Source organism: Macaca mulatta, chromosome 11, assembly GCF_049350105.2.
Source record: "Macaca mulatta isolate MMU2019108-1 chromosome 11, T2T-MMU8v2.0, whole genome shotgun sequence".
NCBI classification, from domain to species: Eukaryota; Metazoa; Chordata; class Mammalia; order Primates; family Cercopithecidae; genus Macaca; species Macaca mulatta.
In genome coordinates, this window is record NC_133416.1 from 126,026,739 (window position 1) to 126,050,331 (window position 23,593).

Genomic DNA, 23,593 nt, shown 5'->3' on the forward strand with positions numbered 1-23,593 from the left:
CTTTGTTATTACTGTGTTCAGTACAGTATACACTCCCTAAGGGCAGGGATTTTTGTCTGTTTTGCTCACTGCTGTATCTCCAGGGCCCAGAATTGGCACATACCAGTTGTTTAATAATGTTTGCTAAACTGATTGAATGAATGAATGCAAACAAGTCAGCTTATATATGGTTCCCCAAATGATGGGCATAAATATTATCTTGTTTTAGTTTTTATTTTCTTGACTATAGATGCAGCTATGCAGCTTTCCATATATTTATTGGCCATTTGTGTTTCCTCTCCTGTGAACTGCCAATTTTTCTCCTCAGTTGATTATTTAATTCTTATAGTTTACAGGAACTCTCTATATACCGTTGCTTTTAACTCTTTGCTGGTTACGTGCATTGCAAATATTTTCTCTGGTCTGTGGCTTTTAAAAAAATACGGTTTGCTTTTACTTATGATTTGTTTTGTTGTGTATAATTTTTTAAAAAATCTCTGTTGTAGAGCTTACATTTTAGTGGAATGAGACAAACAGAATAAAAAATAGTTACATAGTGCACACATATATTTTAATGTATATACAAATATTAGAAGGACATAAGTACTAGGAAGAAAAATAAAGAGGGAAGGGGATAAAGAGTATGTGTAATTTCACCAACATGGCACAAGTATACATATGTAACAAACCTGCACATTATGGACATGTACCCTAGAACTTAAAGTATAATAATAATAATAATAATAATAATAATAATAATAAAGAGTATGTGTAATTTTAAATGGAATGATCAGGAAAGGACTCATGGAGAGAGACATTTGAGCAAGGTGTGCACATTTGTTAGTACTGCTTCAGTTGTAAGTTGCAGAAACTTCCTTGATCTTGTTAATCTAAAAGGACATTTATTAGAAGGATGATGCTGGACAGACCCATGGACTCCTACGGCAGGTGTGTGCCTGGGACACGAAAAGGTTGACACAGAAAACTGGAGATCAAACTAGAACACGGCAGTCCATCTCTACTTTATTCTGCACACTTGTTTCAGCCTTCTTAGCAGACGGAATTTCTCTGCCGCTTAGTCCACATAGGGTGCAAAAGATGGCTCCCGACCAAGTTCATGCATTACAGGTCCAATTACCCAGGAAGACTGATTTTCTTAGTTCCAATTCTGTATTCCCAGGGAATGGAATCTGATTGGCCGAGCTTGGATGAGGTGTTCATCCCTGGTCCAATCAGCAGCAGGAATAGTCTCATTGTACAAACATGGCTGCTGTGGTGGTTAAGGGTATGGCGATTGTAAGATCCCGTTTAAACACTGATTATGCATGCATGTGCATGGGCAAGGCACACACATATATGAACACACACACACACACACACACATATAATGAGGCTTCTCATCTGCTATCTAAGTGTTCGGTGTGGGATTTCCATCTTGACTTCCTAATCAGAAAAATCTTTGTTTTCAATTAAAGAGATAATTGGACTTTTTTTTTTTTTTTTTTTTTTTTTAGTGAAATAGAGAACAGGGAGGTATCTCCCCTCTGAAAACACAATGTCCTTTGGTAACAAATTCCTGCTTGTTATGACTATTCATGATACCAACCAATGGTGCCAATTACAGTAGTCAATCTTTGATTTTTCAGCAGCTTGACATTTACCTAGTGGTCTAGTTTGCCTGTCAGTTTTGCTGATAGCAATTGGAGGAAGGATTACAGTTCTTACTTGGAAAGGCCAATAAGCAAAGTCCTGGGAGCCATTTGAATCCTCTCTCCTTTCTAGTTCCGACTCATCTCTGACTCATATGATACGGTTTGGCTGTGTCCCCACCCAAATCTCACCTTGAATTGTAATAATCCCCATGTGTCAAGGGCAGGGCTAGGTGGAGATAATTGAGTCATGGGGGTGGTTTCCCCCACACTGTTCTCGTGGTAGTGAATAAATCTCACAAGATCTCAAGGTTTTATAAATGGAAGTTCCCCTGCACAAGCTCTCTTGCCTGCTGCCATGTGTGACGTGACTTTGCTCCTCATTCGCCTTCCCCCATGATTGTGAGGGCTCCCCAGCCCTGTGGAACTGGGAGTCAACTAAACCTCTTTCCTTTATGAATTACGCAGTCTTGGGTATGTCTTTATTAGCAGCATCAAGACAGACTGATATATCATGCAAAGAAGTTAGGGATACAAAGTGGGGATTACAAAATGGACCAGTTTTTGTCTTAAAAGAGCTTACAGTTTTAGTGAGAGATAAACTAAATAATCACACCAATTAATCTGTGGTTATAAATGGAGATAATGCTGTGAAGGAAAGAAACACATCCATGAAAATGCACAGTAACAAAATGAGACTAGGTTGGAGAGTTAGGAAGGAAGCGACATCTGAGTTGATATATAAAAGTAGAAAATTAACCAGGTGAGGGAGGGGCCTAGGGTGTTAGGAGACAGCAGCCTATGTAAAAGTCCTATGGTAGGACGTTTGAAGTCCCAATCTCTCTTGCCTAAGGGCCTCCTATTCCTCATTTGAAAAATCTCATTGCTTCCAAATATGGTGGGACGTCTGAAAGACCATGAGTAGGCCAGTGTGGCAGGTAGGCAGACAGTGATCAGGTGGGTGATTCGAGAAGAAGGGAGGCGGGGCACAGCCTGTATGCATGGCCTTCTGAGCCATGATGAATATGTTGGTCTTTATCTGAAGGACAATGGGAAGCCATTTAACAGGCTTTAAGTGGGGGGACAACATGATTATATCTGTGTTTTGAAAAGATTCTCTGCCTAAAGATTAGATTAGAAGCTAGAGTGACTATAGCAAAGTCAGAAAGGCAGTACTTGTAGTTGTCCAGGCAAGAGATGGAAGTGGGTTAGATTAGTGTGGCTTTGATTGAGATAGTGATAAGAAGATGGATTTGACATATTCAAAAGCTATTTAATAGAGAAAATAGGGCCCAGCAATAGGTTAGAAAAGGAGAGAGAGAGAAGAGAAAGAGGAAGGGAGGGGAAGGAAGGGAGAGGGTGATGGAGACAGGGAAGGGGGAAGAAGAGGAGCAGTGGGGAGGGGGAAAGAGGGGAAACCATGAATGATGCCGAGTGACTTAGGGAACTACGTGGATGGTTCTGCTGTTCATGAAGATAGGGTGTGCTGGAATAGAAGAAGATCACAAATTTAACCTTGGACATGCTGAGCATGGAATGCGTTTTAGACAACAAATATGATGCATTATATTCAGCAAAAGATGTTGAATACAAAATATTTTATATGAGTCTGTAGCTGAGAAGAGAAATCTGGCCTGAAGATAGATATTCGGAAGTTGTTTGTCAATAAGTGGCAGTTTAATTTTGGGCATGGATAAAACAACCTAGGGAGAGAATAGAGTAAGCCTTGGTGTTCGTCACTAAAACTCAGTGAAAAGGCAAAGTCTAATGTGCCTCCTTTTTTTCAACACTCACCATAAATACAACAAAATAGCGTCTCTTCTTTCTCCTTGGGGCAGAAAATAGGGTGTAGTGAAACAGTGAATTTTAAGCAATGAGAAGCATTCTATATATGAAGTGAGGGCAGCAGTTCCTACTTTGTAGGATAGGATCATATGGCTGGCTTTTATTGGCCTGCCTAAGTGGCTTAATGAACAGGGGCAAGTGGCTTCATTAGAAGCCCCTCCTGATCATGGCGAAAGCATGACTGCATCACTGTAGAATGATGACACTTGGGGTCCCCATCTCTCTTGCCTCCTGTAGGTCCTCCTGTTCCACATTTGGAAAAGGCTATTGCTTCTCTTAGCAGGAGCAACACATGGATCACTGCATCAGGGTATAGAAACCTCATTCCAGGATCTCTAGCTTGGCCTGAGAGCGAAGTCTCTAGTCACTTAGAGAGCAGGGGTGGCTGCATAGGCAGCAATAATGGAAGAACAATAGTAATGAGCATCAGGAAAAACAGTTTCTGGGAGATGAATGAGGGAGCCCTCTGGCCTTGGAAGATTGCATATGAATTGATACCTGACACCTAGCCTGATATTAGGACATATTAGTGTTAAGAAGACCAAAGAGGGACTGTTTTTTTTCCTGCACATTTGAACAGGTAAAGTCTCCCTGTTGAAGTGCTCCCAAGTATCATAAAAGGGTGGCATTACATGCCCCCAACCTAGTGGAAACTGAAGATACTGCTCAATTAGGTAATGTGCAAGATCTCCTGTGATTAATGAACAGCAATGAGCCCTAGAGGATCATGTTGGTGGAAAGTGGGAGAAGATATTGCTCTTGGTCTGCGGAGATGTGGGAAGAAGGACCACATGACATTCTGGGCTAGGGAAGTAGCAGTGGAACATTATTCTAAGAGTAAAGAAAGCTGGGCTTTGCTGCTTGTTCAGCCCCTAATCTTTGAAGTCCTGGGAGATCTTGAGCAGGGAATTCTACCTTTGTGAGAGCTTCCAAAGACCTTTCAGAAAATGGGAGTGATGACATGAGGCTTCCTTATCAGAATAATTGTTTTCCAAAAGGGATGAATTTTTCTCTCTGGATGACTGCTTCTCATTTATGAAGACTTTGTGCCTTTTCCTCACAATCTGGTTGTACTAGTTACCATTTACTGAGCACCTACTATGCACTAGGCATTGTCCCAGGCACTTTACATGTGCTTCCTCACTCAATCCTATGTGGTAGAAGTGATGATTATATGTCTCCATTTAAAGATGCGGAATCTAAACCTTAGAGAGATTAAACAAGTCACCCAAGGTCACATAGCCAGGAAGGGGCAAGGCTGCCGTACCCACACAGGTCTGCTGAGGACAAAGCAGATGTGCTTTCTCTTTTGCTAGACAGACTAGAATAACTGGCAGTTCCTTTTATTCTCTAACTATCTCAGGATGAAATACAAAACTCTTCAGAAAAAGCTTAGCGTTGCAAAACCAAGCATCCTGGAATGAAACTGTAATGAAACTGTAAAAAATACATTTCAAAAGACATAACGAGGTTTGTTTTTTTTTTTAAATGTCTTTTCATTGTTTTTCTTTTTTCCTTATTATGAAAGCAATTCATGTTCACTGTGGAAATTTGGAAAACACAGAAAAATATAAAGAAGAAAATAAAAATCACTCTAATCTTATTACACAAAGAAAATAGCTGTTAACATTTATTTTATCTCTCAACAGTCTTTTTTGTATGCCTAAATGTACATACATATATATTTTTAACATAATTGGGATTGTCCTGCCAAATTGCCTTTCGGAAAGGATGAACTAATTTACATTCCCACCAGCAGTGTTGGAGCATATATCCCTCACACTGGCCAGTAGAGAAGTTTCTTGTTTTTTTTTTTCTTTTTGTCTTTGCAAGTGTAATATGTTTAAAAGGCAGTCTTATTGTTTCCATTTGCATTTTTTGATACTGAAAGGCTGACTTAATACAAATTTTCAAAGCTTATTAGACACGTATATTTATTCTACTGAGAATTATGTCTTTTGTTAATCTTTTATTGGAGTTTTAGTTTTCTTTTATATGTCTTATTGATTTGTAAGAGCTCTTTACATATGACAGAGGTTTTTATTTGTCTGGGCTAGATGGGGAAATGAACACTTTCTCCTTCATCCTTTATCTTTATTAAAATTTCTTCTTAAGAAGTTGGTGTTTGGCCTTCTAATTTAGCTTATGGTTTTTGGAGAAGCAAAAAAGTTTTAAGTTTTTAAAACAATCTTGATCAAATATATACATATTTTCTTCATGCTAAAAGTTAAAAATGTGGATTTAAGGCTGGGCGTGGTGGCTCATGCCTGTAATCCCAGCACTTTGGGAGGCCGAGGTGGGCGGATCAAGAGATCAGGAGTTCGAGACCAGCCTGGTCAACATAGTGAAACTCCGTCTCTACTAAAAATACAAAAAATTAGCTGGGCATGGTGGTGGGTGCATGTAATCCCAGCTACTTGGGAGGCAGAGGTTGCAGTGAGTCCAGCCCAGGCAACAGTGTGAGACTCCGTCTCAAAAAAAAAAAAAAGAAAAAAAAAAAGCGGATTTAAGACTTATCACTCTAGATAATTAATTAGCTAGTCAATGCCCCCTAGTTTCCCTAGCATCGGGGGAAGGTAGGTATACTCTACAGAAAGGGAGAGGGGGTGGGCACTGATCTAAGTCATTTGGAGAAGAAAAAGGAAATGCAGAGGAAAGAGAAAGCAGAGGAGAAGCCTACTTTTTGTGTCCATTTTTACTCACGAAGAAACTGAGGCCTAGAGAAGTAGAGCCAGTTGCCCAAAGTCACTCAGCAATCCATAGACTGAGTCACATGTTCAGATTTTTAAGGAGTGGGGAGAAACATTCACTGGGCCTTCTGCCATCCATCTATCCATCCATCCATCCATCCATCCATCCATCCATCCATCCATCCTAGTGAGTGCTTGATGGAGGTCCTTCCTTCGGGGTTTTGTCTGCCTTTTGAACAACTGAGAATGATAGAGAAGTGAGTGATATCTTTCTCATTCTCCAGGGATGGTGGAAGTTCATGAAAACAGTTAAAATCAATTACAATTGACCCTTGAAGAACATGGAGGTTAGAGGCACTTGACTTGACCCCCTGCTCAGTCAAAAATCTGCATATAACTTTTGGTTCCCCCAAAAGTTAACTACTAATAACCTAGTGTTGATGGGAAGCCTTACCAATAATATAAAAGTCGATTAACACGTATCTTGTATGTTATATGTATTTTATACTTATAATAAAGTTAGCTAAATAAAATGTTTAAGAGAATCATAAGAAATAGAAAATATACTTACTATTCATTAAGTGGGAGTGGATCATCATAAAGGTCTTCATTCTCATTGTCTTCATGTTGATAAAGCAGAGGAGGAGAAGAAAGAGGAGGGGCGAGTCTTGCTGTCTTAGAGGTGGCAGAGGCAGAAGAAAATCCAAGTATAAATGGACTTGTGCAATCTAACCCAGTTGTTAACAGGTCAACTGTACATTCAAGGGTCAAAAGTAATTTTTGGTTAGTTGTATCTAGGATTGCCCAAGCCACAATTCCTTTATTAAGGATGTGGGTCTACAGTCCTCTTGGCAGAGACCAGGTAGATTTCCTAAGGTCTTGTAGTGTGTTAAGCACAATATCCTGTCAATTGGGGGCCAAACTGGAGTTGTTTGGATGCAGGTACTCTAATAAGACTCTATTCAATCTTCACAACAGCTCTGAAAAGCAGGCATTGTTACAGGAAAGGGGTCCTGATCCAGACCCCAAGAGAGGGTTCTTGGATCTTGCGCAAGAAAGAATTCAGAGTGAGTTCATAGAGTAAAGTGAAAGTAAGTTGATTAGGAAAGTAAAGGAACAAAAGAATGGATACTCCATAGATAGCAGCCCTGAGGGCTGCTGGTTGCCCATTTTTATGGCTATTTCTTGGTTATATGCTAAACAAGGGGTGGATTATTCATGCATCACCTTTTTAGACCACATAGGATAACTTCCTGATGTTGCCACGGCATTTGTAAACCGTCATGGCGCTGATGGGAATGTAGCAGTGAGGACGACCAGAGGTCACTCTCGTGGCCATCTTGCTTTTGGTGGGTTTTGGTTTCGGCTTCTTTACTGCAAACTGTTTTATCAGCAAGGTCTTTATAACCTGTATTTTGTGCCAACCTCCCATCTCATCCTGTGACTTAGAATGCCTAACCATCTGGGTTTCAGCCGTATTTTACCCAGCTTCTGTTCAAGATGGAGTTGCTCTGGTTCACATGCCTCTGACGGTACCAGCTTTATTCCCATTTTACAGATAAAGAAACTGAGGCACAGAGTTTAAGCCACAAAGCTCAAGGTCACTCATGCTGATAAATGGAGAAGTGGTAATGCTGGTGAAGGATGCAATAATCTGCCTACCTCTACCCCAACCGACTAGCAGCAGGTCCCCCAGCTGTATTTCCATTACCACCTTCCTCTCCTCCTCATCACCTTCCTACCCCAACCTCCACCTAGAAGAACTGCCTTATCAAATTTCTTCCTCATCAGAGGGAGACAGTGTTTCTCTCCAGAGCGGCTCTTGGCGTGTAATTACTAATCAGATGTAGGCAATCAAGAAGCATTTCCATCCCCCCATTTTCCTTCTCTCCTCCCCTCAAGGGACACCTTTCTGGGGGAAGGTGACTCCTTCAGGAGTTCAGATTAACATCAACAACAGGGGTGGGGAGGCGGAGAGAGGATGAAGAAAGGCATCAAATTCGTTTGCAAATTGCAAATGACAAGGCATCTTTTGCTGCTGGTTTGCTCTCTGCTATTTTAAGGGGCCTCATTTAGCATAATATTTGCATCATTTGTGTCTTACCGGATAATTAGGAGTAGAGACAAATTCTTCTTGTTCCCAGACTAAGGGCATTGGGGTGGCGAAGAAAGGAATCTCTGGAGATGTCTCTCAGGCTTGAAAGCTGTTAAAAGTTACTCCCTCCAGCCACCCTCTCTTGCTAAAATTCCCAGAATGTCAGACATTCTGAACTGGGGTCATTGCTCATTGTTTGGCTTCAGGGACCCCTCCGAAACTCTAAGCAGAATTCTGTGTTTATAAAATTGCTTGCAAATTTTTTTCCCTTGGAGAGAAGATCCATAGCTTTCATCAGCCTCCGAAGTCTGCAACTCTCAAATTAAATGATGTACAGTGGGCATCTGTTTTGCTTCACCAATATCCATTTGCCCTTTTTCAGGTCCCAGCATCTTGATTTTCCTTTGGGGAAACCTCTTCCATCCTCATTCCATTTTAGGGTTGTCCTATAGGACTTTCTGTGATGATAGAAATGAGCTCTAGAATCCACTTCTCCAAAGAGGGCCAGAGAGCTGCCTGTGCTTTATGCAGTAGCCATGAGGTTCCATGGCAGTGGTCTACATTTTAGTCTGGTTTCTCCTGAAGCCGACAAATTCTTCCTTCCCTCTCATTTGCTTGTGTTTCCAGTGGAGACTGCAGTAATGAGTCAATGGCTGAATATATTTAAATGCAAAATACCATTACCCTTCATTAAAAGGCATGTCACCACTGGCCTCTGTAGAAGAGAGTGATTATGCTATTAAAGGCCCCTTGACACATGGCCCAGGAATGACCAGGCCTATTCCCAGGGTTTCTGCCACTCTTCCTAGGACAGTCTTCTTCTGACTCAGCTGTTTATGCTGATAAGGACAAGTCAAATCCCTGGGAAGCCAAATTCGTAGTTGGGGGAGGGTGCCAAGGGCTTAGAACAATGCTGCCTTTTTTGCAACATCCTCCCAGGTGTCTGAGCAGAGCCCTATTCCCTACTAGAGATCCACTTCCCATCTCTCTGACCACCGGATCCTCAAGCTTGACTTGAAATCCTTCTTCTCTTTCAATATCCTTTAGAAAACAGTCCACCATTCGACTTTTAAAATCTAATCATTGTCTTGGACAGGATTTGACAGTAGTTAATAGCAGCATGGGCTGTGGAGCTGGGCATAACCATGTTTATAATTCTGCCACTTATTCCCTGTGCGACCTTGAATAAGGGCAGGCAATTTTCTTTAAGACTGTTTTCTTCATTTCAAATAGAGATAAATACTGTGGCAGACATTATTGGTCCCTACTCCATAGCCATGCCACTTTTCTTCCTCTCATGCCTATCTCTCACTATAGAGGTTGAAAAAGCCAGATACAGTCCCAGCCTTTTTTGTAGCCAAGGGTAACCATGTGACTAAGTCTTGGCCAATGAGATAAAAGGGAAGTTGGCTTAGAGGATTCTGGAATAATTTTTCTCCAATAAAAAACAGAGCAGTGCTCAAGAAGAGATCTTTTGCTCCCTTTCCTCCTTTCTGCTTTGAATGCTGTTGTGTGAGGTTGTGATGTCCGGAGCCATAGTAGCCATCTTGTAACCATGAGGCAACACACTTGTGAATTTACAATTAGTACTCTGAGGATGATGGAAGAGCAGGATACAAGAACCTGGATCTTTGATGATGTCACTGAGATGCTGAACCAATAGTGGGGCATTCTATTTCTTTGTTCAGGGTGTGTTTATTGCTTAAGCCATTCGCAGTCATGTTTCTGTTATGGGCAGATAAATATCTGTTCTAAATAATATATCAATCCCAGGCTCACAGGTTGTTATGAGAAATAAATAACATAACATATGAAGAATTTCCCACATAGTCCCACAAGCATGATAGCATGCAGTAAAGAGCAGCATTTATTATTGGTAGGAATAGCTGTGCCAAGAGATTCACAGGTGAGATTTGAGGAAGCATTTGGGAAATTTGTAATGTGTAAAATTTGACCCTCTTCTGCCCTCCCCTCTTACCTGGATAGATATCTGAATCTGAACATGTTAGCATCAGAAGGGAATCTTTGATGTTAGATTAGCTTAACCCTTGTCTTTCTATAGACAAGGAAACTGGCCTCAGAGTAGGAAAGAGACTATCTGAAAGTCACATAACTTCATGACACATGGTGGCAAAACCAGGACTGAAGATTAACATCTCTTGGATTTAGAGGCCAAAGTTATTCCTCCGACACTCAGTTGCTTCCATTCCCATTCCAACAAGCTCAAAGGCTGTTGGCAGGGAGAGGTTAACGAGACATCATATGGGGAATCATTTTGAAAATTTTGGGAAGCAGTTCACATGAAGAGGGTTATGATTCTTAGTGCATGTGGTTTAGCATGTTGCTCCTCTGTCCAATGGGCAGGGGATGTCCCGGAAGGGGAAGGGTCTTAGCTGGAGGCTCTGTGCCTAGCTGGATGGTACATCTATATTCACTGACTCATTAATCCATTCACCGATTGATTCATTTATTCAAGAACTATTTACAACGTGCCTACTCTAAGCTAAACACTAGGTAGATTTTATTTAAAATTTGTGGGAATGGGCCGGGTGCAGTGGCTCATGCCTGTAGTCCCAGCACTTTGGGAGGCCAAGGTGGGCAGATCACTTGAGGCCAGGAGTTTGAGACCAGCCTGGCCAACATAGCAAAACCCTGTCTCTACTAAAAATGCAAAAAACTAGCCGGGCGTGGTGGCATGCACGTGAGGTCTCAGCTACTTGGGAGCCTGAGGCATGAGAATTGCTTGAACCCAGGAAGTGGAGGTTGAAGTGAGCTGAGATGGCACCACTGCACTCCAGTCTGGGTGACAGAGCGAGACTCTGTCTCAAAAATAAAATAAAAAATAAAATAAAATAAAATAGGCAGGGTGTGGTGGCTTATGCCTATAATCCCAGCACTTTTTGGGGCCGCGGTGGGCACATCACCTGAGGTCAGGAGTTCAAAACCAGCCTGGCCAACATAGTGAAACCCCGTGCCTACTAAAAATACAAAAATTAGCCGGGCGTGGTGGTGTGCACCTGTCATCCCAGCTACTCGGGAGGCTGAGGCCCGGGAATCACTTGAACCTGAGAGGCAGAGGTTGCAGTGAGCCGAGATCATGCCGCTGCACTCCAGCAGAGAAAGACTCTGTCTCAAAAAATAAAAATAAAAATAAAGATAAATATATATAAAAAATGAAAGAAATGAAATTTGTGGGAATCAGTTGGGGCAGAGAGTGGTAAGTGAAACTCCTACTCCCCGCCCCCACCCCCTGGAAAAACTCTATTGTTTGTCAAGTTCAATTGTCACATGTAAGGATGGATTTATAATCCACTTGTCATAGTGGGTTCTGTTCTGTTTGGATTCTCCAGTAATGTGCCATAAAACCTGATGCTATTCCCTATTTCTGGGATTACTTTCTTGGGACATGTGTTAAGAAGGTCTTAGTTACTTAGTGAAGGTTTTGGGAATGGTCGAACTGATTTACTGGCCTCTTCCCTTGCAGGGTGAGGGATTACAGTGAGATGGGGCCTGGAGCATGGAAGATTTCACACGGGGAGTGAAAGGACCTGACTATGGAGATGGGTAGCTTTGTGATGAAGGCAGATGGCAATGGGTAGAGGGTGAATAGAAGTAGAAGAACCTAATGTTTCAGGTCAGAAGGGCTTGTGTTCTAATTTTTCCCTGCTAATTCCCAGCTGGGTGACCTTGGGTAAGTTGCTCACCCTCTCTGTGCCTCAAGGGTCTATAAAATGTTGTAGAGATAAAATGAGATGCTATACTTAGAGCTCTTTGCATAGTGATTGGCACACACTATCCCAAGATAAGGATCTGGGTGTCAGTAGTGTATTTGGAAGGTGAAGCCAAGAAGTACCCATGGGAGTGAGTGAAGTTACAAAGGAAAGGGAAAAAAGTCAACACGGGGTTATTATTGGATAAACTAACACTATGGGCAACTGAAGCTCAATCTCTTTGCAGACTTCTGGGAAATGTGGTAGAACGTCTCTCAGAGTTATCTCACTTATGAGGTAAAGAGGCTGGGCTATTTATCCTCCAACTCCCTCCTACTATGGGGTAAGTGCTGCCACGGAGGCATGAACTCCCAGAACTTCCAGCAGGGAGGAAGCCCTCAGGTAGAGACCTGCAGTGCAACACTTCACTCTTGGAACAGCGAGCACCAAGGATATATGGATTGACTGATCTGAGTTCGAAGTCATGTTCTACCACTTACCACTAGCTGTGTCTTCTTGAGAAAATCATCTAATCTTCTGGCTACTCCAAGTGTAGTACATGGAGGCATGAGTATCACCAGGGAGCTGTTGGAAATGCAGGTTTTGGGTCCCCATTCAGATGTATTAGTTATCTATTGCTGCAAAACAAATTATCCCAAACCTTAGCAGCTTAATCAACACACAGTTACTCTCTTGGCCACAGTGTGTTCCTTTCATTGACATGCATGGGGACTGCTGCTTTGTGGTTAAGGACAAGGGAGATTTAAGGCCAGAGACCTTGGGGAGGAATGAGACAGAAATAAAGTCAGCTGAGTATCTGTCCCTCTTTTTACCAACTCTCCGCATCTAGCCTAGTGGCCTAATTCTGAGGTCCAATAAAGTCAGCAGCTGTGATGAAAAGTCAAAGCTGTCTGGTTCAAGGAATATGTCAGACCGTGGATCCAAACAAGGCTTCTTGGGGATAAAGTGAGAGCTTGACTTAAGGAAAATTTCATCTCATCATCTCTGCTTGAGGCCTCAGTGCTGAAGGTTCATGTTGGCCTTTAGAGGATACGGTTGGGGATGGGGGGCAAAAGTGAAACAGAAAGCACTGAGCGACTATAAGATCCAGCTTTCTGCACTCTACCCTCCTCCAGCCAGTGGCTCAGGACCTGTGCCAGCACATGGGGGTGTCATGGAGTAACTGCTTACTATGCTTATGGTGCTATCATAAACTCCTTAGGTGTATTAAGTAATTTAATTTTTACAACAACCCCATGTAGTAGGTATCTGTTATTATCCACATAATACATATGAGGAAACCAAAGTTCGGAATGGTTAAGTAACTTGCCTTGCCCACAGTCACACAGCCAGGAAGTTAATATGACCTCAATCAGGTATACTCTCAGGATGCCAGTTCTGACACATCAGGTTGCACACCTTTAGGCCATCAAAAAGTTGATGATTGCACTCCAGGGACTATCTTATGTTGGTTTTCATGTCTTTTCCACATGTCTTAGTCAGTTTGTGTTGCTATAAATAAATACCTGAGGCTGGGTAATTTATGAAGAAAAGAGGTTTATTTGGCTCACAGTTCTGCAGACTGTACAAGAAGCATGGCACCAGTGTCTGCTTCCGGTGAGGGCTTAAGTCTGCTTCCATTCATGGTGGAAGGGAGCCAGCATGTGCAGATCACATGATGAGGGAGGAAGCAAGAGAGAAAGGGAAGGTGCCAGGCTGTTTGTAACAACTAACTTTTGGAGAAACTCTCAAGGGAATTAACAGAGTGAGAACTCATTACTGGGAGGACAGCACCAAGCTATTCATGAGGGATCTGCCCCCATGACTCAAACACCTCCCACCAGGCCAATTTCTAACACTGAGGACCAAATTTTAATATGAGGTTTGGGGGGTCAAATATCCAAACTCTGGTACCACAGTTACTTTGCTCCTTCCAACCATCTTTAGTGAAACACATTTTTATATTCCTACTGATTAATTCACTTATTCAACAAATGTTTATTGAGTGTTTACTACGTGTTGGTCCCATTCAAGGGGCTGGAGATGTGCCAGGGAATGCAACAGACAAGATCTCTGTGTTTGGGGCACTTATATTGTTGAGGGTGGTGGGAGACAGAAAATAGACAAGTTAGCCACTATAGCAAATGACAAATGTTATAGAAAAAAATGATCAAGGTAAGGGTCATTGGCAGTGTGTGTTACAATTTTAAATAAGGTGGTCAGGAGGTGAGGGAATGAGCCATGTTGCTACCTGGGGGAAGAGCAATCCAGTCAGAGGGAGCAGTCAGTGCAAAGCAGATGGCCAAAGCATGCTGTGTGTCCAAGAAGCAGCAAGGAAATTAGTGTGATCAGAACAGAGTAAGCAAGAAGAGGGTAGTGAGAGAGATGATCACAGAGGTAGCTGGGGCTAAACAGGTAGGGCTGTTGCAAAGACTTTGGCTATTCCTCTGAGTGATATGGAAAATCACTGGAAGGTTTTGAGAAGAGGTGTGTCTTAACTTGAGTTATATTTCAAAAGGAACACATAATACAACAAAGTTGTTGTATTGAGAATAGGCTATAGAAGGGCAAGGATAGAATCAGGAATACCAATGCTGAGGCTACTGCAAGAATCCAGGTAAGAGATGATAGGGGATTGGACCACATGGAGTTAGTGAGAAGTGACCAGATTCCGAATACAGAGATGAAGAGTTTCCAACAAGCATGAGTTTGAGATTTGTCTTCTCCACTTTTCACAGCTGTCCAGGCCATGGGGGCTTGTGTAACTGAGATCCTTTGGCACCAAAGGCAGCTACTAAGACCCTTGGCTCCTTCACTGGGCTGCGCAAATCAACCACGTCGCACCCAGGAGTTATTGCTGGCAACATCTTTAGTCTCTCTCGCAGGGAGATCAGTGGAAGCTTTTATCTTAATTAAGTTACATGGGGCGCCATCATCCATCCGTCTTCTCCAATTAACTTGGGGGAGAGTATGAAGATGATGGTGGCAGGGAAGACAGCCCCAAGCTGATAAACATGGATCAAAACAGACTGGTTAGCGTCCCTGAGGACTCATCAGAAAGGAAGATAGAGGAAAAGAGGATTTGTCAAAGATGTTTTGGTGGAGAAAAGAGTTCTGAAGGCTGTCTTCTGGTGGAGGATTGATTTAGGAATCACTCCAGTGGACTGAGCTGAGCTTCCTAAGCTTGCCTTAATGAGAAAACACCATCTGCACTCCCCAGACTTGTGGTCAGAATGCCAGGACCCTGGAATCTACTGACGTCTGCAGCTGGGGTGGCTTGTGTGGGCTGCCACATCTGGATATGATGTGGTGGTATGTCATTCTGGATATACATTAAACTCATCAGTGGAGAGCTAGAAAAATTAAGGAAGGAGAGAAGGAAGGAGGGAGGAAAAGAGGGATGGAAAAAGGAGGGAGGGAGGAAAGGCAGGAAAGAGGGAAGGAGGGATGGGGTAGGGAGGGAAGGAAAGAAGGAAGGAGGAAGTGAGGGAGAAAGCAGGGAAGGAAGGAAAGAAGGGAGACACGGATTGGGCGCAGTGGCTCATGCTTGTAACCTCAGCACTTTGGGAGGCCAAGGTGGGTGGATCGCTTGAGCTCAGGAGCTCGAGACCAGCCTGACCAACATGGCGAAACCCTGTCTCTGCTAAAAATACAAAAATTAGCCAGGTGTGGTGGTACACACCTGTAATCCCAGCAACTCGGGAGGCTGAGGTGGGAGGATCGCTTGACCCCGGGATGTTAAGGCTGTAGTGAGCCAAGATTGTATGTCTCAAAAAAAAAAAAAAAAAAAAAAAAAAAAAAAAAAAAAAAAAAAAAAAGAAGGAAAGGAGGGAAGGAATGAGGGAAGAAATTTAGGGTCCTATATGAGATTGCAATCTTGGGCAGCCTGGGATAAAACTGCCTGGAATAAAGGCAGTGGATTTCTGTCCAAGGTGCTCTCTCTCTCTCCCTCCCTCTCTCTCTCTCTCTCGCCCCTTCTTGCTTCCTACATTATTTTTGGGGGTGGGTGGGAGCAAGGTCTCACTCTGTCACCCAGGCTGGAATGCATGGTACCATCTCAGCTCGCTGCAACCTCTGCCTCCCAGGTTCAAGCAATCCTCCCACCTCAGCCTCCTCAGTTGCTGGAACCACAGGCATGCACCACCACACCCTGCTAATTTTTGTGTTTTTTTGTAGAGACAAGGTTTCGCCGTGTTGCCTAAGCTGGTCTCAAACTCCTGACCTCAATTGAACTGCCCGCCTTGGCCTCCCAAAGTGCTGGGATTACAGGCATTAGCCACCATACCTGGCTCTACATTCAAATTTTGATAAATGTTTATTGAGCACCTATCACCCCTCAACACACTCCAGATCCTGTGATACACCCTGGCAATTCAACAATGAGTGAAGCTGACAAAAATTCCTGCCTTCTTAAAGCTTATGTTCTAGTGAATGGAGATTTTTAAGAATTGAGGGGTGGGGCGGGGGGTGCGGGCAGGGAAGGTACATTGTCCATTAGAGGTGAAAAGTGCTGGCCGAGCGCAGTGGCTCACGCCTGTAATCCCAGCACTTTGGGAGGCCGAGACGGGAGGATCACGAGGTCAGGAGATCGAGACCATCCTGGCTAACACTGTGAAACCCCGTCTCTACTAAAAATACAAAAAATTAGCCGGGCGAGGTGGCGGGCGCCTGTAGTCCCAGCTACTCGGGAGGCTGAGGCAGGAGAATGGCGTGAACCCGGGAGGCGGAGCTTGCAGTGAGCCGAGATCCGGCCACTGCACTTCAGCCTGGGCGACAGAGCGAGACTCTGTCTCAAAGAAAAAAAAAAAGAAAAGAAAAGAAAAGAAAAGAAAAGTGCTTTGGCCGGGCGCGGTGGCTCACGCCTGTAATCCCAGCACTTTGGGAGGCCGAGGCGGGCGAATCACAAGGTCAGGAGATCGAGACCACGGTGAAACCCCGTCTCTACTAAAAATACAAAAAATTAGCCGGGCGCGGTTGTGGGCGCCTGTAGTCCCAGCTACTCGGGAGGCTGAGGCAGGAGAATGGCGTGAACCCGGGAGGCGGAGCTTGCAGTGAGCCGAGATCGCGCCACTGCACTCCAGCCTGGGCGACAGAGGGAGACTCCGTCTCAAAAAAAAAAAAAAAAAAAAAAAAAAAAAAAAAAAAAAAAAGAAAAGTGCTTTGGAGAAAAATAGAGCAGAAAAGAGGAACAAGGAGGGCAAATTTTGATGCATCTGTAAGTGGGATTGTCAGCTGAGGCATCACTGAGATGGTGGCTTCTGAATAAATATTTGAGAGGAAGTGAGCTACTCGGGTTTGCCTATATTTTCACACCAAGCAGTGATACCGTTCACATTTCCCGCTAAATCCCTGTTCTTTCCCACACCAGTGCTTTTGCTTATGATATATCCTCTTCCTGGCTGCTCTTCTTCCCAATTGCAATCACTACTGTGTTCAGAGCTGACCCCTTCTTTTTAAAAAACCCTGTATATTAATAAATACCACTTCCCTGAGGTTGTCCTTTGACAGGAAGTGATATTAACCTTCACAGCACAGTATGGGCATCACTCCCTGGCTCTTTGTGTTTTTGACTGTGTTGCCACATTGTTTAGGTCCTGAGGTTGTCCCCTCTATTTGGAAATTCCTAAAAGGTAGAAACTCTGCCTCGATGGTTAAGATCACGGTGTCTGGAATCAGACAGACCTGCATCCAAATCCCAGTTTCTCTACTTGATAGCTGTGAGGTCTTGGACAAGTCACTTTACTTCTGTGAACTTCGGTTTTCTTATATGTAATGAAGAGGTCATAATATCACCTGCCTTATGGGGTTGTGGTGATAATTAAACATTAATGAATGCAAGACATTTAGCAAGGTTCCTGGGACATGATTAGCATTCAGGAAATTACAGCTGGCATTATAATTACTTTTCCTCATATCCCCTATGCCTGTCCCGGGTCCTGACATACAGTTCTTACCCTATGAAATATGTGAATGAACACATTTCTTTGTAAGTCTTTCTCGAAGAGTGGTCTATCAACCATATGTACAAGAGCCAAGCAAGGGAACTTATTAAAATGCATATCCCTGAGCTCTCTAGCCCATCCCTCCTAATTTAGAGGGCAGGAGCTCAATAATCTGAATTTTAAACAGTGTCAGTGTAATTCTTATACACACTACATTTTTAGAATCACTCAAGTCAATATAGTGCAGAGATAAAGGACACTGAATCTGGAACTCGGCTTTCTGGGCTTTAATTCTGGCTCCACCAAAACGAAGCTGTGTAACCTTTGGCACGGTATTTAGCCTGACTCTGCCCCAGCTTTCCCCTCTGAAACATGGGGATGATCATAATAGTAGCCATGATGTAGAGTTTTATTGACATATATGTGTATATATATATACACACACACACGTATATGTATATATATTATATAATCTATAGTAGATATCTATATTGTATAATAGTAGATATATATATAGTAAGTATACACATACACATGTGATAGCTGTTCTAAGTTATACATCTGGCATACACAGTGAGTCTTAGTTATTATATTCTGTTTGTAAGCAACCTCTGTGAATAGTCAGTTCACATGAATTTGACCAGGGGGCTTTTGAGATTGCTTCAGAGGTCTCCTTGCTTGACAGCCTTACTCCACTCTGTGTGAACAGCTGTTCTGAAGACATGAACCTTAGTCAGAGAGAGAATGAACCCAAAATGAGCCTCAAGCGCTTGCCCTGCTGCTGCTACTGCTGTTAGGAAATAGCATCCTCTCTGCTCTTTAAAGAGTTCCTCTGGCAGATGTGTGCACAGCTGTTCCACCTCCTTCCTGCAGGCAGACAGCAGGCAGATGCTGCCAAGAGTTTGAGAAACAGTGCCATTGCCAACTCACACAAGCATTGCCTGCAATGGCTTCCCTCCCCTTCTCTTTCTGTATTTTTTCTCAAGGAGGTCATGGGGTGAGAGGCGTCTCTTAGTTTGAACTACCTCTAGAGGGAGAACTTGAAGTGGGAAATCACCAAGAGGGGAGAATTTCTAGGAATGGAGAAGGAGGTAAAGAGGAGACAATGTGGAACGGTGGGAGTGGCTAGGCTACACAGGTATGTTGGTTGAGTTTCATTCTGGTAACTATGTCTTGCTGTGTGACCTTGGGAAAGTCACGTTACCTCTCAGATTCTTATTTCAAGATGACAAGCACAGGGTAGTAGAGTGACCAAAGATTTGGAACACAATCTATGTAGGTTGAAATCCTGGCTTTACCTATACCAGCTGTGTGACCTTGGATAAGGTCTCTTCGCTTAATTTTCTCTAAAGAAAGATGGGGTGTGGAAATATTTGTCCTATGTGCTCAACAGGTTTACTGCAAGGATGAAGTGACCCAATAGATGTTCAAACACATCCAAAAATATGAAATGCTGCAGATGACTGAGGTTTCATCCATTCCATCCATGGAAACTTGACTCTCATGCCCCTGAGCCTCTGGCAATATTGTGTGGGAGCAAAGAAGTGAAGACAAGCTGCCAGGAGAGGGGTTGCCTTGTTATGGGTGCTGCCTGTAGAATAATTAGGTTTCAACGTGCAGCTCACTCCATTTGCAAACATAGCTCCAGGCATTGGCAGAGGAGAAGGACATGGCTTTCATCCATCATGACAATGCTTCCTCTTAGGAGGAGGTTTCGTGCAATGGTTGAGCACAGGAGGCATAAGATGGACTTATTTCAAATCCTGAGTCTATCACTTATATCTTTGTGACTTTGGGAAAATCACTTCACCTCTCTGAGCCTCAGTTTCCTTTTCATTAAAATGGGATAATTATAACTACCTCACAGCATTATTGAGGATTAAAAGGGATAAAGTGTATACAAAGTACTTTGCCCAATGTGTTGTACTTAATAGATTTTCAATGAACAAATGCTAGTTTTTATTCATTTATTTATTTTTTGAGTCTGAGGGAAGGACAGCCTTCTTAGGGTTGACAAGTGATCCTGCGGCTACTGAAGCAGATATTTCATCAGCCAGCTATAAATGTGAGGTGTGTTCAAAAGAGCCCCAGACTCAAGATCACCATGGCTGGAGGTTGAGACCCGTTGGTGTTATGTGATTTTTAGATGTGTCCCTTCCCTTCTCTCATTTTTAATTTTCACATCTGTAAAATGGAAGTAAGTAGCCTTAATCTGTCTCAGAGGATTGTTATGAGGCTCAAACGTACAAATTCATGAGAAAATGCCTTGTAAATTTGAAAGGTGCCCTATAGTGGAAAAGAGGGAGCTATTGTGTGTGAGAGCTACATATCATCTTGCCACCATAGACTTTCTATTCTTCACCACTCTAAAGCTTACTGTGAGCCAGGCAGACTAAGCCAGATGGAATTTGTCTTCTGAAATCCTGAAGCTTGAAAGTTCTCTATTTCTGGAGCCTGGATCTCTGGAAGTGGAGGACTGCCCTAACCACAAATCTCCGCCCTCCTCTGATGACATCACAAAGAGTAGAACCAATCACTGCAATTTTCTTAAAGCTCCTCCCACTGGCAAATTTATTAATACCTGATTAACTGAGCAGTGAGAGTCCAACTCCTTAAGGACATATTACAAACTGCCACCCACTCTCTATCCCATCTCCTCATACTCAGGGCCCTACGAGGAAAGAGAAAGATGGGAGTTTAGAGAAAATTTAATGAATGTGCTACTCACAGAGGAGCAGGCAAGGTTGGAAGAACCAATGAGAGATGTTGAGGCACCAAGATACTAGCAATAGTTGGGAACTGTTACCACCCCTAGGCTTAAATATGCAGAGAGGAGTGGGCCTACCAAAACTTGGTGACAGGTAGAACCAGGGAGGGAGCCAGCAGGAGCTGTAGTCAAGAAGGACTTAGCCACAGCTGGCTGGGAGCAGTGACTCACACCTGTAATCCCAGCACTTTGGGAGGCTGAGACAGGCAGATCACTTGAGGTCACGAGTTTGAGACCAGCCTGGCCAACACGGTGAAACCCCGTCTCTACTAAAAATATAAAAATTAGCTGAGCGTGGTGATCCACAGCTGTAACCCCAGCTACTTGAGAGACTGAGGCAGGAGAATCTCGAACACAGGAGGCGGAGGCTACAGTGAGCCGAGATCACACCACTGCACTCCAGCCTGGGTGACAGAGCAAAACTCTGTTTAAAAAAAAAAAAAAAGGACTTTGCCACAGCTGGAGTTGCAGCACTGAGGCTAGGGGGAATCATGGTAGGGTTGGAGGGAGAAATACTTAGAACTCCCTTTCAGCTTTTTAATCTTTTCTTGTGACATCCTGTTGGTCAAATCCACTGGGAAGCCACAGGACAAGGGAGCCTGTTGATACCATCCATACAGGCCAGCCTCCTGGGACCTGGGGCAGTGCAGAGCACGGCAGAGAGTGGATCTGGTTGGGGGAGTGTCACAGAGAATAACCAGTCCAATCCCAAATGCTCCCCCTTCACTTGCTCTGTTGGGCCCCCAGACCCTACGTGAAAGATACATTCTCCACTTTTCTGGAGCCGTTTTCAGAGCAGCGTTGTCTCCCTTGGGGACTCTTAGGAGAGCTGACACAAGAAAATTAAAGTTTTGAGAGAGGCCAGGATGTTAAAAGCAAAAGGCAGGAAGAGTTGGAGTCTCAATGCTTCGGTCATAGGCTGGGCAGTGAGCTCCAGGAAGGCAAGGAGGTCGGTAAACACAGTGCTCCACTCTTTCCAGGGCTGCTCTTGCTTTCTTCTTTCCTTGCTGCTTGAGGGGCATTTAATATTCTTGGCTACAGCATAGTGATTAAGAGCATGGCTTTGGAGTCAGACAGACCTGGCTCTTCCACGCCTGACTGTGTAAACTTGGACGTGTTTGTTAACCTCTCTGAACATTGGGTCTCTCATCCATAAAAGAGGAATAAAGCTACTTCTATTCATAGAGTTATTGCCAGGGTTGAAGGAGATGCTAAAAACAAAGAATCTGGACACCTAGTAGGCTGTCGGGAAGTGATAGTTGAACTATTACACAGTTACTAGTGCATGACCTTCCCTGGTGGACTTACATGGCTGGGGTGCAGCCCTCTCTCTGCCCCCGCCTCAGCATCCTTGCCTCTATCAGATGCATGCTGCTGGCCCTGTGCCCCCAAGAAAGGCTGTTTGTCTGGCTCAGTCTGCAGAGCTCTGGGCAGGGAGGCTGGGAGAATGCAAATGTGCTCTTATCTGAGCAGCTGCAGCTGCTCCCTTCCTAGAGTCCATCCCCAGGAACAAGAGCAGGCTCTGAGCCCCCCAGGATGCCTCAGGCTTCTTCTGGTCCTGCTGAATCTATAACATCAACAATAATATCCAGCAATACCTCGGGCTTTTCCATTTGCAAAGTGCTTTGATTTTCATCCTCCTATTGTAGCCTCCCACTGGTCCTGAATTTTTATCACCTACCATATTCTACAGAAGAGGAAAACCAAGGTCAGAATGGTCAAGAGACTTGCCCAAGGTCACATAGCTAATGGTTGGTGGAATGAAGGTTAGAACCCATGCAGTCTAATACCAGAATTAAAGTTCATTGTATTAGGGAGGGGGCTTCTGGTTGCAAGTAATAGAAAACCATGATTCAATATATTTAAGAAAGACTTTCATAAAGTTCATAACAGGTAGTCTGGAGGTCATTTAGTTCTGTGGTTAGTCAGCATTTCAATGATGTCATCTGACTTGGATTCCTTCCATCTCTGAGTTCATGGAATTTACCCTCATGTCAGCTCCTCTCAAGGTCACAAAGTGGCTGCTGTGGTTCCGGGTGGCATATGCAGATACAACATCCAGGGAAGTTGAGAAGCCTGCTCTTAATTATGTTGCTTTAAGTGCAAGGAAACACTTCCCAGAAGCCACTGGTCAGAAGCTAGGTCCCATGTCTTTTTCCCAGACCAGTCTCTGGCAAGGGAGTGGGACTTCTTTAGACTATTAGACTTTACATCTGAATCAAGAGAGAGAGGGAGAAATGAGCCTGATGGGCAATGAATTGTCCTCTGCCTCCATGTTTGTAACTAATATACTGTTAATTCTGGGCCTGTGACTCATCCTCTATTTGTGTCTATTATTAGTTGCAAAGTAGACTTCATGATATGTAAGATAAATCTGGAGTTAGAATGCTGGAAGGTCTTAGATGTCATTGCTTGGAGTATAACTGGGACAAGAAACTTTCCTTCTCTAGAGGGTGTAAACCCTACCTATTTGCACTCTACCTTTGGAGTCAGAAAGTGCTGGTTCCCAATTCCAGCTGTGTGGCCATAAGCAAGTCTTCTCAACCTTCATTCTTCTTCAGTAAAGGGGGCCTAATAATGGTCCATGTCTCTAGACTAGTGACGATTATACAGAAAACAATGCAGAAGCACCTAGCATACTGCCTAGTGCTTAGTAGGTGTGTAATAAAGACTGGTCAGTATTACTCTAGGTGGTAAGTTTCTTATCTTAAGAATTAGGGACTTCGTAAAATATTCCTTTGAGTCCACATGGTCTATGAATCCTGTTTGGTCTCGGGGACCCTGGCTTTGCATTCAGCCGTGCGGTCAGCTCACTGCTCCTCTGGAAGACGGGACTGTTGATATCCCTTTGGCTCCAGGGAGAATCTTCCCAGGCAGCCACAATGTTCAGCTCCATCTCTCTGTTAAGCTCTTCCA